The sequence below is a fragment of the Pelobates fuscus genome, chromosome 11 (genome assembly GCF_036172605.1).
Source record: "Pelobates fuscus isolate aPelFus1 chromosome 11, aPelFus1.pri, whole genome shotgun sequence".
NCBI lineage: Eukaryota > Metazoa > Chordata > Amphibia > Anura > Pelobatidae > Pelobates > Pelobates fuscus.
Window position 1 is genome coordinate 36220086 of NC_086327.1, and position 19344 is coordinate 36239429.

A 19344-nucleotide genomic window follows, 5' to 3' on the forward strand; every position below is an offset into this window, starting at 1 on the left:
TGTATGATGTTGTATCGATCAGGTAGTGTAAGGGTTACACCCGCTTCACAGTGACAGACCAAACTCCCCGTTTAACGCACCGCAAACAACCGCAAACAGTCCATTTGCACAACCGCAAACTCCCCATTTGCACAAGGTTGGATAACAAGCTAGCCATGTCCCGTTCCTTGTCCTCACTGATGTCATTGAAGGTCTCTTCCTCAACCCAGCCACATACAACACCAAGGATTCCCGAAAGGTGACAACAAGCCCCCTGGGACGCCTGCTGTGTTTGGTCTTCCACCTCCTCAAAGCCACCTTCCTCCTCTGACTCCTCTTCTTCAGACTCCGCTCTCTGCGTTGCCTCTCTCTGCATTAATATAAGGTGTGTTAAGTAGTACTATTCTTATCAGTTTAATCCCTGTTACGAGTAGAGGACTATTTCCTTGTTTCGCCAAACCCCTTCATAGATGGAAAAAGCGGTATGAGTGGAAGAAACGAGGAAATGTGGTCAGGTGGTGGTGCCAGCCCCACCGAGGGCTTTTACCCAGGTATCCTAATAAACTGAAAAAAGAAAAATCTAAAACTGGCATAGGAAAAAGGTTAGACAACTATAATAAAGTGATACCTACACATCCTAGTGAGATAGGTGTATAATAGAGGGAGAAAGGGAAAGCAGAGTAATGCTTCCTAATACCGTGGTTAGTACCCTTTGTTAAAGTAAATTGAGTAATGGACAAAAGTCTTTATTGTATCATTTATAAATAACAAAGGGATACTATACTCATTCCCCTATAGTGGCTAATTGTGTAATAATGGTAATACTATTACCTATTATATAATATTGCCAGGGGCAAGGAAATTCCCTCTAAATAGATGGGTATAGGCAGAGAGTATGGAGACCGGAGGGATGCTGTCATAAAAAGTGTCAATAAGGTGATATTTATAAAGTTAAATGTATCACTGACACACAGACACCCTTTCTCTTAGCTAGTTTCCAGAAATGCTGGATAGGTAGAAGGGCTATAAAGATTCAGAGAGCTCTAAAAAGAATCCTCTAAACTAGCCCGAATCTCCTTAAACACCTTCAAGGATGTCCTAAGCTAAAGCTCAATCTAAACGTTTAGATGACTGCTTGATTTCCCATCACAGATGCTGGCTAGGAATAACACTGTTAATCAGAGAGTATGGAGACCGGAGTGATGCTGTCATAAAAAGTGTCAATAAGGTGATATAAAGTTAAATGTATCACAGACACACAGCCACCCTTTCTCTTAGCTAGTTTCCAGAAATGCTGGATAGGTAGAAGGGCTATAAAGACTCGACTAAAGGCGAGGTAGTCTGCTACCTGTCGGTCGAGTCGTTCTCTGAGGGTGGATCCCGAAGGGCTGTGGCGATGCGTAGGACTTAAAAAGCTCTGCATGTCCTCCATCAACAACACGTCTGTAAAGCGTCCTGTCCTTGCCGGCGTGGTCGTGGGAGGATGACTTTTACCTCTTCCCCTGTTAGATTCCCATTGCGCTGTGACATCACCCTTATACGCTGTGTAAAGCATACTTAATTTATTTTGCAAATTCTGCATCCTTTCCGACTTGTTGTAATTTGGTAACATTTCAGCCACTTTCTGCTTATACCGGGGGTCTAGTAGCATGGACACCCAGTACAGGTCGTTCTTCTTCAGCCTTTTTATACGAGGGTCCCTCAACAGGAACCACAGCATGAAAGACCCATTTGCACAAGGTTGGATGCCGAGCTACTCATTTCCCGTTCCTCCTCCTCACTGATCTCAATGAAGGTATGTTCTTTCCCCCAGCCACGTACAACACCACGGGTACCAGATAGGTGACAACGAGCACCCTGGGATGCCTGTTGTGGTTGGTCTTCCTCCTCCTCCTCAAAGCCACATTCCTCCTCTGACTCCTCTTCCTCACAATTCTCTTCCAGCGTTGCCGCAGGTCCAGCAAGCGATGCTGATAAGTCTGTTTATGGTGGTGATGGTGACCACAACTCTTCCTCTTCCTCTTCACGCTCATCTACAGCCTGATCCAACACTCTTCGCAGGGCACGCTCCAGGAAGAAAACAAATGGTATGATGTCGCTGATGGTGCCTTCGGTGCGACTGACTAGGTTTGTCAACTCCTCAAAAGGACGCATGACCCTACAGGCATTGCGCATGAGCGTCCAGTAACGTGGCAAAAAAATTCCCAGCTCCCCAGAGGCTGTCCTAGCACCCCGGTCATACAATTATTCATTAACGGCTTTTTCTTGTTGGAGCAGGTGGTCGAACATTAGGAGTGTTGAATTCCAATGTGTCGGGCTGTCCCAAATCGAGCGCCTCACTGGCATGTTGTTCCGCCGCTGGATATCTGCAAAGGGCGCCATGGCCGTGTAGGAACGCCTGAAATGGCCACACACCTTCCTGGCCTGCTTCAGGACGTCCTGTAAGCCTGTGTACTCTTGCACAAAGCGTTGTACGATCAGATTACACACATGTGCCATGCACGGCACATGTGTCAACTTGCCCAACTTCAATGCCGCCAACAAATTTGTTCCATTGTCACAAACCACTTTGCCGATCTCCAGTTGGTGCGGAGTCAGCCACTTTTGCTGGTCCGTTGTGACTCTCTGCTTTCAAGAAAGTCAAACCCAAGACGGCGTGACACTGCCGTATCCGGGATGTGGAATAGTACCTGGGGAGCTGGGGGGGGGGGTGCCGTTGATGCGGAGCAAGACGCAACAGCAGAATAGGACTCAGCCGAGGAGGTTATGGAAGAGGATGGAGTAGGAGGAGTAGAGGAGGTGGCAGCAGGCCTGCCTGCAAGTCGTGGCGGTGTCAACAACTCCTCTGCAGAGCCACGCATTCCATGCTTGTCAGCCGTCAGCAGGTTTACCCAATGCGCAGTGTAGGTGATATACCTGCCCTGACCATGCTTTGCAGACCAGGTATCAGTGGTCAGATGGACCCTTGCCACAACACTGTGTGCCAGATATGCCACTACTTCCTTTTGCACAATCAAGTACAGGTTGGGGATTGCCTTTTGTGAAAAGAAATTTCATCCGGGTACCTTCCACTGTGGTGTCCCAATAGCTACACATTTTTTGAACGCCTCAGACTCCACCAGCTTATATGGTAAAAGCTGGCGGGCTAATAGTTCAGACAAGCCAGCTGTCAGACGCCGGGTAAGGGGGTGACTTTCTGACATTGGCTTCTTACGCTCAAACATGTCCTTGACAGACACCTGACTGTGGACAGATGAGCGGGAACTGCTCAAGGCGAGAGACGGAGTGGCGGATGGTTGAGAGGGGGCAGGGAGGACAGCAGTGGTTGACGTGGCTGAAGATGCAGGACCAGGATGAGGATGATTTTTTGTGCTGCTTGTACTCATGTGTTGATCCCATAGGCGTTTGTGATGTGCGATCATGTGCCTACGCAAAGCAGTTGTACCTAGGTGGGTGTTGGACTTCCCACGACTCAGTTTCTTTTGGCACAGGTTGCAAATGGCATCGCTGTTGTCAGAGGCAGACACCCCAAAACAATTCCACACTGCTGAGCTCTGCAATGACGGCATTCTGGTGGTGGCAACAGCATGCGTTGATTGGCGTGCTGTCGGGCTGACCCCGGGTGCCGATGCATGTGGTCTGACTGTGCCACTAGCTCCTTGCGACGACCTCCCCCTGCTTCCAACTCGTCTCCTCCTCCTCCTTTCTGTCTCCCCATCTAAACTTTCGCCCTGTTCTTCTTCTTGCCGAGCGGGCACCCACGTGGCATCCAGGGACGCATCGTCATCATCAACCGCTTCACTTGTATCTGACAACTCAGCAAAGGAAGCAGCAGCGGGTACAACATCATCATCATCACACCGTACGTCCATGTGTGTAATGCTACCTGAATGAGACATATCCCTGTTATCTACATCCTCTGGCAATAATGGTTGCGCATCACTCATTTCTTCAAACGGATGTGTAAATAACTCCTCTGACAGATAAAGTGAAGCAGCTGTGATGCTAGTGTTGGTGGTGGCGGCAGGCGGGTGAGTGGTAACTTGAGAGGTGCCTGAAGCTAAGCTGGATGGTGCGTCAAGGTTCCGAGCGGAAGCTGTAGAAGATTGGGTGTCCTGTGTTAGCCAGTCAACTATGTCCTCAGAACTTTACAAGTTCAGGGTACGTGGCCTGTGAAAACTGGGCATTATTCTAAGGCAAAAGGGAATCATAGCACCACGGCCACGATGGCCCCTGCGGGGTGGCCTGCCTCTGCCTGTCATTTTTTGGGGGATTAGTGGTACTATGCGTGCAAGCTAATGTGACACCAGATATGAGTGGCAAAGTACACTGGCAGAGGTTGGCAGAGTACACGCTGAAGGTCTGACACACCCTCTTAAAGGACACTGACTGATATTAGCTTACAGTAAAAAACTTTTTTTCTTTTTAAAGGCACTCTATTGTGACGCCCGACATGAGTGGCAAAGTGGACTGGCTGAGGTTGGCAGAGTACACGCTGAAGGCCTGACACCCGCTTGAAGGACTCTGACTGCTATTAGCTTACAGTGAAAAACGTTTTTCTTTTTAAAGCACGCTATTGTGACTCCAGATATGAGTGCCAAAGTACACTGGCAGAGGTTGGCAGAGTACACGCTGAAGGCCTAACACCCGCTTGAAGGACACTGACTGCTATTAGCTTACAGTGAAAAACTTTTTTTCTTTTTAAAGGCACGCTATTGTGACACCAGATATGAGTGGCAAAGTACACTGGCAGAGGTTGGCAGAGTACACGCTGAAGGTCTGACACACCCTCTTGAAGGACACTGACTGCTATTAGCTTACAGTGAAAAACTTTTTTTCTTTTTTAAGGCACGCTATTGTGACACCAGATATGAGTGGCAAAGTACACTGGCAGAGGTTGGCAGAGTACACGCTGAAGGCCTGACACCCAGACGCTTGCAGACAACTAACTGCTATTCAATCTATTACAGTGAAAAAAACGTTTTGTTTTGAAATGCAAGCTATTGTGACACCAGATATGAGTGGTGGCACTGGGCAAGTAGGCACAGTATCCACTGTGAGCCTGACACAGAAGCTGGCAGGCAGGCAACTGCAATTAGATTACACAGTGAAAAAAAAAGCAGACTGATGTTCTAGCCCTAAAAAGGGCTTTTTGGGGTGCTGTCCTTACAGCAGAGATCAGATGAGTCCTTCAGGACTGTAGTGGATACTGAATACCCTAGCCTAGCTATCCATTTCCCAATCAAATCAGCAGCAGCTACACTTTCCCTCCTCTCACTAAGAATGCAGCTTCAGTATGAATCTAAAATGGATGCTGTACAGGAGGTGGGAGGGTCTGGAAGGGAGGGTCTGCTGCTAATTTGCTGGACTGTGTCTGCTGACCGTGAGGCACAGGGTCAAAGTTTACTCAATGACGACGAATAGGGGGCGGATCGAACCGTGCATATGTTCGCCCGCCGTGGCGCTATGTTCGCCAGGAACTATTCGCCAGCGAACCGTTCGGTACATCACTAATTACAATCTCTCAGTAGGTGGTTTCCCTTCAATCACACCCAGGATGTTACATTTTGGACTGAATAACATCAAGTATTCGTAACACATCCATGGTTTTGGAAATTGAACTTCCTTGTGTACGTGTTTTTATTCGTTCTTTATTTATGGATCTCTGACGTTTAATGTTCCAATAAAATGTTTACAGCCATGCTCTGTACAATCATGCCGTTACAGTAAATGTTGTGCAGATAATTGCAATGTGTTAGACTGTGATATAATGCTGGATGACAGAGTTAGTCACTGAAATGCTAATTGTTGGGAAATCAGAATGAATTAAAAGCAATACTGTAATAAGTACTACAGTGTTTCCCAACTCTTAGAACTTAAATTGCCACATTTAGTTATGGGTTAATTACGGATTATTCACTAAACTCCAAATACTGCTTGTCCAGATTAGAAAATGAATTCAGTATTTATCAACGTCCAGATTTTGGCAAGGTTTTTTTGGCATCTTAGTGGTGCAAAGGTTGACAAGGGTTTTGTTGAAATGAAATTAACAAAATTAACGTTGTTCCTGTCTAAAATGACAAATTAAAAAATTAGGATATTAATACTGATGGCAGCTGATCAAATAGACAGAATATTGTTTGACTTATATCCTTAGAACATCCTCAACAATGCCATTGGAAAATATAAGGCTTCTGATTTTTTTTAAATTTTACTATATTTTTTGTGTTTATGTGTTTGATTCTTATAATTTCACTACTGGGAGTTCCTGAGAATACTGAGCTCACCTAGAGATCTGTGATTTGGTGATATGCTTATACTCTTTTTTGATCTTGTAAGTGCAATACATATTATGTGAGTGTTTTATTCAGAAAATATACACTATATGTCTGCTTTTTTCTTCCCCTACTTGAACTGTTCTTATGGAAGTGGTAAGAAGGAAGGTGTACCTTTTACTGGATGTTTTACCTGCAATCAATAATTGTTATTAAAATTCCTTATAGGTGTTTTTTTTTTAATATATATATTATAACACTATATGTGTTTTGCGTTTATTTGTTGATTTTAAGAATATTGTTTAGATTGGAAATGATGTATCTAGATATGATCTGTTAAATATAAAGTAAACTAGGAAAGTGAGGAAGAATTAGGAAATAATCATGTAAATAGTTGTATCGCCTAGAGTTAGATTCTTGTTCGAGAAGAACTTTATTAAAGATAACTAGAGCCATTGGCATCAACTAAGTTGACACAATGCCATGAATTTATACTCAGAAGTAAATAGGTGATGCATTAAGGTATACTCACCCAAATAATTATAGCTTATCGCTATAAGCAGTTTCGGTATATAAATCACACCTCTGAAGTTCCACTGCTCAATTCTCTGCCATTTAGGAATTAAATTGCGTTTGTTTTTGTTTATACAGCACTAGCCACACGTCTCATGACTGTGACTGACACTGCCTGCATGAAAAAAATGGTTTCATTTTAAATCAGATGTTAACTTACCTTAAAAGGTTCTATTTCCTGCTGAGTTAATTGATCTTTAATTAGATACACGGTCTAGCAAGATATTAATGGAGCAGGAGATAAGAAAATTGAAATAAAAAAAAATTGTAATAAAGGAAGTATAAACAATAGATGACTCTTTACAGGAAGTGTTTAGGAAGGCTGTGTAAGTTACATGCAGGGAGGTGTGCCTACAGCTGCATAAATAATTGAGTAGTGAGACTGCAGGGGCATGATCAATACACCAAATTGCTTCATTAAGCCAGGATTGTTTTAGTATCATGTACCTTTAAAATATGCAAACAAAAGTAAAAAAAATAAAATACTTAATCTCAAAAATTCCTGCTGTTTCTGCAAGCTATTGTAATCAGATGTAGAAGACAGACTCTTTTCTGACTTGGAAGAGGGTCCACCAATCAAGCATTCTTCATTATGATTATGGTGGTGACTACTCTTGGGAGATGAGCTACTCATTCTATAAACCTCCTTCTAGACAGAGATTAATGGAATAATAGAAGATTACCTATAATAGAATGAGAGGTTTCAAGGAGTGAATGTGACGATGACAATGGCTGCTATGCAGGAGTCAATAAAACAAGGAGCTTATCAAATTATTATTTATTATTTGAGGTATATTTCTATTATTTATTTATTTATTTATTATTTGAGTTAGTAAGATAAGGGGAGAGAGAGGGTGAAGGGATATATATATCAGGGACAGTCAGTCAGACAAGCCGATGGCTAAGCATTTTTTACAATTGAAACACCCACTTGCTTCGTTGAAATTTTTGGGTATAGACCATGTACCCGTGTCACGCAGGGCCGGTGATCGTGGGAAAACATTGTTGAACCGGGAAACATTTTGGATTTTGGAATTAGATACTGTGTCTCCAAAAGGACTGAATGAAACTGTTGTGGTCACCGGCCCGCCGAACCTCACGGCCGTGCCCGACCAGCACGGCCGCGCCGACAACACGAGCTTACCTGCTCGTCGGCGAGCCGGGAACCGCTCCTTCCGTTCTTCCGGGCATCACGCCCGAATCAAACATGGTGCCGACCACGTGGTCGCGCCTAAGAGTAGCTCCGCCCCCGAGAATTATACCAACGTGTGCATGACGTCACGACGTCATAGCACACGCACGTTTTGGGGTCAGAGGTCGCCCTCTGACCAATCATAGCCTAGAGAGGGGTATTTAAACCCCTAGCTTTTCCCAGTACTTTGCCCTGTCTAGGTTTCCGTTTCCTGAGAGTGCTATTTTCGTGTTTCTGATTTCCTGGTATCCTGATCCTTGGCTTTTCCCTGGTTATTCTGATCTCTGGTTTCCCTGACTTGGCTTGTTTATTCGGTATTGAGTATTTTCTGGCTTCCTTGACCTCGGCTTTCCCTTTGACCATTCTCTGTCTCTAGCGTATTAGTCCGGCCATTCTAAGGTCCAGTTTACGCTCTATCCTGTTATTTTCCTTTTCCTACTTATGTATATGTTTACATAGTTTCTGCGTGCTGGACCACATTACTAGCCGTGACATTACGACAGGGCCATGGATCCTGCAGAACTATGCAAACATATGATCGCCTGTGAAAATAGGGTGGAGCATATGGACCACAGGTTAGACCAATTTGCCCAGGCATTTCAGACCTTGCTCCAGAGGACTGCCTATTTAGAGATTCCTCCTGTACCACCTGTGGTTCCGCCACCTGTAGTGGTTCCCGTACCACATAAACCACCGTCCATAACCCTGTCACCTCCCCCTCGTTATGGAGGTGATTCTAAAGAATTCAGAGGTTTTTTAAACCAAATTGAATACCACTTTGAGGCTATCTGATGAACCAATTAACTGGAAAAGCCTTAACCTGGGCTAACCCCTTATGGGAAAGTGGTGACGCAGTAGCCCGTGATTACAGTGCCTTTCTCACAGATTTTAAGGCTACGTTTGAACCTAAAGGCAGGGAGAAGAACGCTGCCAAAGCCCTTATGAGAATAAAGCAAGGCAGTCGTTCTGTAGCCGATTATGCCAAAGAGTTCAGGACATTAGCGTCTGAGGTTGATTGGACCAATAGTGGTCTGGTGGCTGCTTTCTCTGAAGGTCTAGCTGAGAGTATACAAGATGAGACCGCAGCTAGAGACCTTCTGGTTAATCTTAATGAGTTTATTGCCTACATGATAGACATTGATAACCGGCTCAGAGAGAGAGAGAAAAACAAACAACGTAACAGATGTTCTAATTTGTCCATAGCTCCTCGTTTCTCTAACCCAGTGGTGAGTAGCCAAGCGCCTCTTCCAGAACCTGAACCCATGCAATTGGGTAGCGCTAAACTCACTGAGACAGAGAGACAACACAGACGTAATGAGGGGCTATGTATGTATTGTGGCAAGAAGGGACATCAAAGATTGTCATGCCCGGTTCGGCCGGAAAACTTGCACACCTAAGGCACGTACGGGGACCGACCTTAGGTGTGATGTATATGTCCCCTAAATTGACTAAGAACCGTTTCCTTGTCAAAGTTACCTTGTCTTTTAAGAAGACCACTGTTCAGTGTGAGGCTATGATTGACTCTGGGGCAGCGGAGAATTTCCTAGACAAAGAGTTCTCTGCAAAACATCTCCTGCCCTTAAGACAAAAAGAGAAACCTATAGCAGTCGAGGCCATTGATGGAAGGCCTCTTACCCAGCCTTTCATCACACACAAAACTCTGCCAATCACTGTCTCAGTGGATACTCTCCACTCTGAAGAAATGACCTTTCAAATCATATCTTCACCTACATGTCCGATAATACTCGGTTTCCCTTAGCTCCTGAAACACAATCCATGTTTGGATTGGATTGAAGGAGAGATTGCAAGTTGGGGTGAGAGATGCAAAGGTGTTTGCTTTAAGCAAATCCCACAACCAATTGGTACCATTAATGTTCCTATTGCACCTCCCTTGACCACACAAATACCGCCGCAGTATATGGATTTAAAAGAGGTATTTAACAAGGTCCAGTCAGAAGGGTTACCTCCTCATAGACCTTATGACTGTACTATAAATTTATTACCAGGGACCATGCCTCCCAAGGGAGGAGTTTATGTTTTGTCCCCCCAGGAAAATCTTTCTTTGGAAGAATATATAAAGGATGCTCTCAGAAAGGGTCATTATCGTAGATCCTCCTCACCAGCCGGGGCTGGGTTCTTCTTTGTCTCTAAAAAAGAAGGAGACCTACGCCCCTGTATCGATTATAGTGCCTACAATCTAGTCAGGATTAATTGCCCAAGGGCCTTAAAGCTACTCAATGCTTTATAGGTTTTGCGAATTACTACCGCAAATTCATAAAGGGATTTTCCTCCGTGATTTCCCCTATAACCAATTTAACCAAAAAAGGAGCAAATTGTATATCTTGGCCCAAAGAAGCTAGAGAGGCATTTGAACGGTTAAAATCTTTATTTTCCTCAGCACCTGTCCTGACCCATCCTGATCCAACCAAACCATTTATCCTAGAGGTGGATGCGTCAGAGACAGGAGTTGGAGCCATTCTGTCTCAGAGAGAAAGTCCTGATACGCCTTTACATCCCTGTGGATTTTACTCTTGCAAACTCACACCTGCGGAGAAGAATTATGACATAGGGAATAGGGAACTCTTGGCCATTGTACTTGCCCTTAAGGAATGGAGGCATCTCTTGGAAGGTTCCAAAGAGCCACTTTTGATCTTTACTGATCATAAGAATTTGGCTTATATTGGGGACGCTAAGAGACTGTCCTCTCGTCAGGCTAGATGGTCATTGTTCCTCTCCCGATTCAATTTCGTAATTACGTATAGGCCTGGTACTAAAAACACCAAGGCAGATGCACTTTCTAGGCAGTTTGAGACAGAGGAAGTTCCGGAACAGGAGATATATCCTATTATACCTCCTGAATGCCTCATTGCCACTACAGTTTCCGAAGTGTCTTCTCCACTCTTCTTTGCCATAATAGCAGACCAAACTCAGGCACCTGTGGGAAAACCTCCGGACAAACTGTATGTGTCACCTCAGTTCCGAAAAAAGGTACTAGATATGTTCCATGACAACCTCACAGCGGGTCATCCTGGAGTCCATAAAACTCTCTCTGCCATCTCCAGGAAGTTTTGGTGGCCTGCTCTTAGAAACGATATCAAAGATTATGTTGGAGCATGTCAAATATGTGCCGTTTCTAAAGTTCCTCCTAGATCGCCCCCTGGACTGTTACAACCACTACCCATACCTAGTGCTCCATGGACCCACTTAGCCATGGATTTCATTGTGGATCTACCCGGTTCAAACGGGTTTAATACAGTCCTTATGGTTATCGATAGATTCTCAAAGATGGCACATTTTGTCCCACTTAAAAAATTACCATCTGCTCAAGATCTAGTTCAAATATTCTTGAGAGAGATCTTTCGGTTGCACAGTGTACCCAAAAGCATAGTATCTGACAGAGGTACCCAGTTTGTTTCTAGGTTTTGGCGTTCCTTTTGTAAACAATTGGGCATCGAACTCTCCTTTTCGTCAGCGTATCACCCTCAAACAAATGGAGCAGCAGAGAGGGCGAATCAGTCTTTAGAAGCCTATTTACGTTGCTTTATAAATGCCAATCAGTCTAACTGGTATGAGCTCTTACCCATGGCTGAGTTCGCCAGGAACAACGCCACTCATGAATCTTCTAATCATAGTCCATTCTTTGTAAATCAGGGTTATCACCCCGCTGTTTTTCCTTCTGAATTCTCAGACACGGAAATTCCTGCTTTGAACACCCGTTTAGAATCAATTCATGATACCTGGGATTCCGTCCATTCAGCTCTGCAAAAAGCTTCATTACGAGCAAAGGTCCAAGCTGACAAAAAACGGGGCACTAATCCTGTCTATCTTCCAGGTGACAGGGTGTGGCTCTCCACAAAACATATCAAGCTTAAGGTCCCGTCCATGAAATTTGCCCCTCGGTACATAGGTCCCTTTCGAGTTACCCAACGTATTAATCCAGTGACCTATTCTTTGGCACTTCCAGCTCATATGAGAATTGCGAATACTTTCCATGTGTCTCTGCTCAAGCCCCTTACTTGCAATCGCTACACCAGGTTATCCACTCCTCCTCCGCCCTTGGTAGTGGGTGATCAAGAAGAATACGAAGTCCGTTCTATCATGGACTCCAAATTATCCAGAGGTGGCTTGTCCTATCTCGTTGACTGGAAGGGTTATGGTCCCGAGGAACGTTGTTGGGTTCCTGCTGACCGGGTCCATGCGCCCCGTCTTATCCGGTCATTTCACAACCGCTTTCCTCTTAAGCCGGGTCCTTCCCGCCCGGTGCGCGGTCTTCGAGTGGGGGGTACTGTTGCGGTCACCGGCCCGCCGAACCTCACGGCCGTGCCCGACCAGCACGGCCGCGCCGACAACACGAGCTTACCTGCTCGTCGGCGAGCCGGGAACCGCTCCTTCCTTTCTTCCGGGCATCACGCCCGAATCAAACATGGCGCCGACCACGTGGTCGCGCCTAAGAGTAGCTCCGCCCCCAAGAATTATACCAACGTGTGCGTGACGTCACGACGTCAACGCACACGCACGTTTTGGGGTCAGAGGTCGCCCTCTGACCAATCATAGCCTAGAGAGGGGTATTTAAACCCCTGGCTTATCCCAGTACTTTGCCCTGTCGTGGTTTCCGTTTCCTGGTTTCCTGAGAGTGCTATTTTCGTGTTTCTGATTTCCTGGTATCCTGATCCTTGGCTTTTCCCTGGTTATTCTGATCTCTGGTTTCCCTGACTTGGCTTGTTTATTCGGTATTGAGTATTTTCTGGCTTCCTTGACCTCGGCTTTCCCTTCTCTGTCCATTCTCTGTCTCTCTGTCTCTAGTGTATTAGTCCGGCCATTCTAAGGTCCGGTTTACGCTCTATCCTGTTATTTTCCTTTTCCTACTTATGTATATGTTTACATAGTTTCTGCGTGCTGGACCACATTACTAGCCGTGACAGAAACCATATCATACCTTTCATTCTTATGAGTCTCATCTCCAGCTTGTAATGTTTTTAATTGAATTTCTGTGGCTATTTTACTCAAATAATGTGTTTTTGGGTAGATGTTTACAGTAGAGTGCATAATATATAATATATATCATAGAAAATATAATGGTACATAGATTAGATAAAAAGGAAAATTCTGTAGAATAAACTTTGTTGTAGTTTACTATTTATCCCTATGTAGTACTGATTTATATAGCAAAACAGTATAGTCTACAATAGATACTTTAAGTCTATGTCATGTGCATTAGGTCAGTGTTCCCCAACCCCCGGGCCGCGGACCGGTACCGGTCCGTGGATCAAACGGTACCGGGCCGCCCAGGGGTGTGCGAGCCTGCCGGCTAATGCAGGGCTGGCATTGCCCAAGTGCCATCCCTGCAATGTGCCTGCGGACCGGAGGGGAGATCTGAGATCTCCCTCCCCGGTCCGCAGGCACTGTGCTGACAGCCGGCAGGGGAGGGAGTGAGAGAGGACCCGGGAACTCTTACCTGCAGCTCCTCCGGGTCCTCCACTCGCGAGATTTGGAGCGTTGCCGCGGTAACCACGGCAACGCTCCAAATCTCGCGAGAGTGAACTCTAGCCCTGTAACTGGGCTAGAGTTCATCTGACCACCACCGGACCACCAGGGAATCCCCACCGGACCACCAGGGACTAAGAAATGTCCCCCCTCCTCCCAGTAAAGGTAAGAGGGGGAAGAGGAGGGAGGGGGGACATGAATATATTAAGTTTAAAAAGCCTCCCTACCCTCCTTACCCCCGATTCACACACTGCCCCACAAACACTGCCCCATACACACACTGCCCCACAAACACTGCCCCATACACACACTACACACACTGCCCCACAAACACTGCCCCATACACACACTGCACACACTGCCCCACAAACACTGCCCCATACACACACTACACACATTGCCCCACAAACACTGCCCACATACACACACTACACACAATGCCCCACAAACACTGCCCCATACACACACTACACACACTGCCCCACAAACAGTGCCCCATACACACACTACACACACTGCCCCACAAACACTGCCCCATACACACACTACACACATTGCCCCACAAACACTGCCCACATACACACACTACACACAATGCCCCACAAACACTGCCCCATACACACACTACACACACTGCCCCACAAACACTGCCCCATACACACACTACACACATTGCCCCACAAACACTGCCCACATACACACACTACACACAATGCCCCACAAACACTGCCCCATACACACACTACACACACTGCCCCACAAACAGTGCCCCATACACACACTACACACACTGCCCCACAAACACTGCCCCATACACACACTACACACATTGCCCCACAAACACTGCCCACATACACACACTACACACAATGCCCCACAAACACTGCCCCATACACACACTACACACACTGCCCCACAAACACTGCCCCATACACACTCTACACACATTGCCCCACAAACACTGCCCACATACACACACTACAGACAATGCCCCACAAACACTGCCCCATACACACACTACACACACTGCCCCACAAACACTGCCCCATACACACACTACACACATTGCCCCATACACACACTACACACACTGCCCCACAAACACTGCCCCATACACACACTACACACACTGCCCCACAAACACTGCCCCATACACACACTACACACATTGCCCCACAAACACTGCCCACATACACACACTACACACAACGCCCCACAAACACTGCCCCATACACACACTACACACACTGCCCCACAAACACTGCCCCATACACACACTACACACATTGCCCCATAAACACACTACACACACTGCCCCACAAACACTGCCCCATACACACACTACACACACTGCCCCACAAACACTGCTCCATACACACACTACACACATTGCTCCATACACACACTACACACACTGCCCCACAAACACTGCCCCCATACACACACTACACACACTGCCCTGCAAACACTGCCCCCATAGACACACTGCACACACTGCCCCACAAACACTGCCCCCATACACACACTACACACACTGCCCCACAAACACTGCCCCCCATACACACACCGCCCCACAAACACTGCCCCCATACACACACCGCCCCAAACACACACACACTGCAACTCTCACACACACTGCCACCCTCACATACACACTGCAGCGCTCACACACACATACACACAATTTTGAGTCTATGTCTTTATGTGACTGTGTTTGTGATTTTCTGACTATGTATGTGTCTGCGTGTTTTTTTAATATATGTGACTGTTTTTTTTTGTCTTATTAAATCAAAACAAGCGGGCCACGGAAAAAAATATCAAACGTTTACCGGTCCGCGGCGATAAAAAGGTTGGGGAGCACTGCATTAGGTAGTAGAGAGATATATATGCACAAAGTCACTACTGTTAAATCTATATGTTTTTTATTTTTTGTAATATGTTCTAATTAATTAAGTAGTTATGGTATATACATTATGTGATGTTGATCAGTCCCCTATAATATATTCTCATAGCACTTTATATATATTTATTATTACATTTTGCACAGCTTGCACTATTTGCTATTTTGCACTGTATCAATAGTCTTATTAATATTTACACTTGCACTCATTTATATATATCTGCTATCAGCACTTTATTATGTAAATCACTTCTAATCAGCAACATAGGTTGCCTTATTAATCTGAGCACTTCTCAGTAAACTATATACTTTAAGCACTTAATTTATAGTCATCCTTCAATAGTTTTCGTCCCCCCATGGCTATTGTGACATTTCTCATTGTTTTCGGCAGCTTTAGCTCCGTTTCCATGGCGACCGCATTTGCATCCGGTCGTCATGGAAATGGGCGCGATGACGTCATCACGTCATATGGGCGGAGCCTCTTTGCACATGCGCACGGGGTGGCACAGGACGCCGATCAGAAATGCACTTCACCTGAGGGTAAGCTCTTTTATGTAATGTATTTTGCTATATAAGTTGATTTTATTGTATGTATTAATGTGTTTGATCCTGAGGAAAGTCCTATTTGTTGGACTGAAACGTCAATCTCATTTTAAAATGTTCTAATAAAGATTGGATTTTTTTAAATTACTCCGTGAGTGCTGCTACCTTGTTAGATATTCTATATATATATATATATATATATATATATATATATATATATATATATAGATATGCATATATTTTCTCCTCTTTCTTTTTGCGCTCACCTGAATGCCTCAATATAATTTAGACTTTCTGTTGTTATATTACGTATTTAATTCGTTTTTATAACTTGAAAGTATATATTGAGGCTCTTTATTAAATTACTATGTGATTGTAACTGTCGATAATTTTATATGATTTTATTGTACCCAGTGTAAAAAACTTTGAATAAAGAATAATAATAAAAAAAAAAAAAAAAGAATTAGAGAAAGAGAGCTTTTTTTTTGCTGGGAGTGGATATTTTTAATGTATTATCAATATAAAAGATTAAAACAATAAGGGTTGATTTTAAGTATACATCCCCTCTCTCATCAAGGATACGATTAATGGGTGATAGTTGTACAAATGCACTTTAAAAAAAGTCTGATTATTTAATCATTTTCTTTGGAAATATGGACTTTAGTATCTCAGCTTTATTTTGATGTGTTTATAGATTATTCTAGATATATTAATTTGTTATGCTGATAACTAGTAAAAAAAACAAACAGTAAAGAGTAATATGATGATAACTATTAACTGAAAATATAAACTTTGTTTCATTTCCAAAGTGTAGCAACTTTAACAACATCCTCTATATTTGTTAGTTCGACTTAATTATGTCATATTTTAAAATAAAGATATAATGATAAAAATGCAATTTATTTACCATGTTTTCCTATTCCATATTTCACGCATTACTCATTTATTTTCCATCTTATAATTCACTATCACTATCATATTCCGTAGATCAATTGTTATTAAAGGGACACTATAGTCACCAGTGCAACTACATGTATTCCTGACAATATAGTGTTAACACCACCATCTAGCACCCCTGGGCCCCTCATGCCTCCATAAATATAGTAAATATCTTACTGCATTCAAGCGATAAGCTGTAACTCTGCATGTTTTTTGCCTAAAAAAAAAGCAGTCTGCTGACATCATCAGAGGTTGTAGCCTGATCCAATCACAATGCTTTCCCATAGGATTGGCTGAGACTGACAAGGAGGCAGATCAGGGGCAGAGCCAGCATGATTCAAACACAGCCCTTGCCAATCAGCATCTCCTCATAGAGATGAATTGAATCAATGAATATCTATGAGGAAAGTTCAGTGTCTGCATGTAGTAGGAGGAGATACTGAATCACAGGATGCTCGTGCACAGCAGATCTGATTGGATGAAGGCATATTATGCCTCCATCAACTCCAAAGTCCCTCTGGTTCACTGTGGGTGACTGCAACTGGAGGTGTTCCTAGCTTTCAATGTCAACACTGTATTTTCTCAGAAAATACAGTGTTTACATGAGAGAGGCTGCAGGGAGCTATAGTTCTCAGCTGAACAACCTCATTAAGCTGAAGTTGTTCAGGTGTCCCTTTAATAATATCTTAGTCACAATTCACCATATTTAGTGACCCTCTAAGTATTTTACTTTTTCTTGTGAGAGGTGTCATTGTGCCTGGTGTTTCTATTATGGGAGCTTAGGGGACCCAGCCTCATTATTTAGTCTAGAACCCACGGAACATATGCACACTTTGTATGACGAAGAGTACGCCTGCATCCATATTAGGTAATGTATGCGCCGTATTCCAGGGTGCATTGAAAATAAAGTCTATGCTGTATTATTATTATTAGTAGTATTATTGGTATTTATATAGCACCAGCATATTCCATAGCGCTTTACAATATTATCAGAGGTGGAGACAAATATATACTTGTAACTATGAAAATATTATTAACAATCAAACTATCCGACCCCTGATCAATCAGGCTTTTGTCCAAGTTACTCAACTTCGACTGCTCTCTTAAAAGTTTGCAATGACATCCAAATTGGCATGGAACAAGGAGACTTAACTGCTATTTTCCTTGATTTTGCTATGGCCTTTGACTAAGTAAACCATGGCATTCTTTTGCAAAAACTTAAAAACTAAGGTATTGGTGATCGTCCGTTAACCTGGTTTCGATCATCTGTATTGCAGTATGTGGCCATTTGTGGTAGCGCCTCCCTCCCTCCCTCTTCCAGTCACATGTGGTGTTCCCCAGAGCTCCATACTCTGCTCCCTGCCATTCACGTTATTAATAAATGCATTTGCAAATCCTCAACTGTACACATGTATGCAGATGACACTGTAATCTACGCTAGAAAACCCAATCTACTGCAGCTTGAGGCTGTGCTCCAAAACCAATTCACAGAGGTAGAAAGGTGGATGGTGGTTATCAAACTCTTCCTAAACAGTGACAAAACTGTTGCAATGATCTTTGTAACTGTACCTAAATTACGTAAACTACAACATCAACAACTATGGATCAGAACAAATGCACAAATGCAAACAGCACACTGACAGCAGTCTGTTCTTTCAAATATCTAGGTATGTTACTAGACCCCAATCTATCCTTTGGCCTTCACAATACAAAAATAAAGTGGTTCGATCCTGATTTTCCTACAGAGCAGCACCATTATGGAATAACCTCAGGGACACAGTCAAATCTTCATTCAATATAAAATCTTTTAAGAGATCTATGGCAATATACCTCAATACAGAAGGCACCTGTCATGGTTGAATATATTTATTACCTGTTTATTACCTGTTTTGTGTTAAATTCTTATATGTGTGTATGTATATATATATATATATATATATATATATACACATATATATATATATATATATATATATATATATATATATATATATATATATATATATATATATATATATAGTTTGTATATTGTGTATTGTATTTTTTTTGTAATATTGTATGCTATTGTATCAATGCAATGTTTTAATGTTTTGTGGACCCAGGACAAACTTGAAAATGAGAAAAATCCCAATGTATCCTTCCTGGTAAAATATTTTATAAATAAATATATTAATATATACATCATAGACTGTACCAGACAGAGGCATTTAGACAACCAAATTTATTCTAGACACATGCAGACGCCAATACACACGGTGAGACACACTGCCCCAATACACACTTCAAAGCACCCTTGCCAATGCACACAGCCAGGCATTCACACAGTTACACACTGTCAGACACTAGCAAACAATTCTACACATACACACACATACTGCTACACACACATACTACCTCACACACATTCCCAATATTTGCTATTTTAGCTTTTTTGGGAAACAGGCTGGTCATCCACAGTG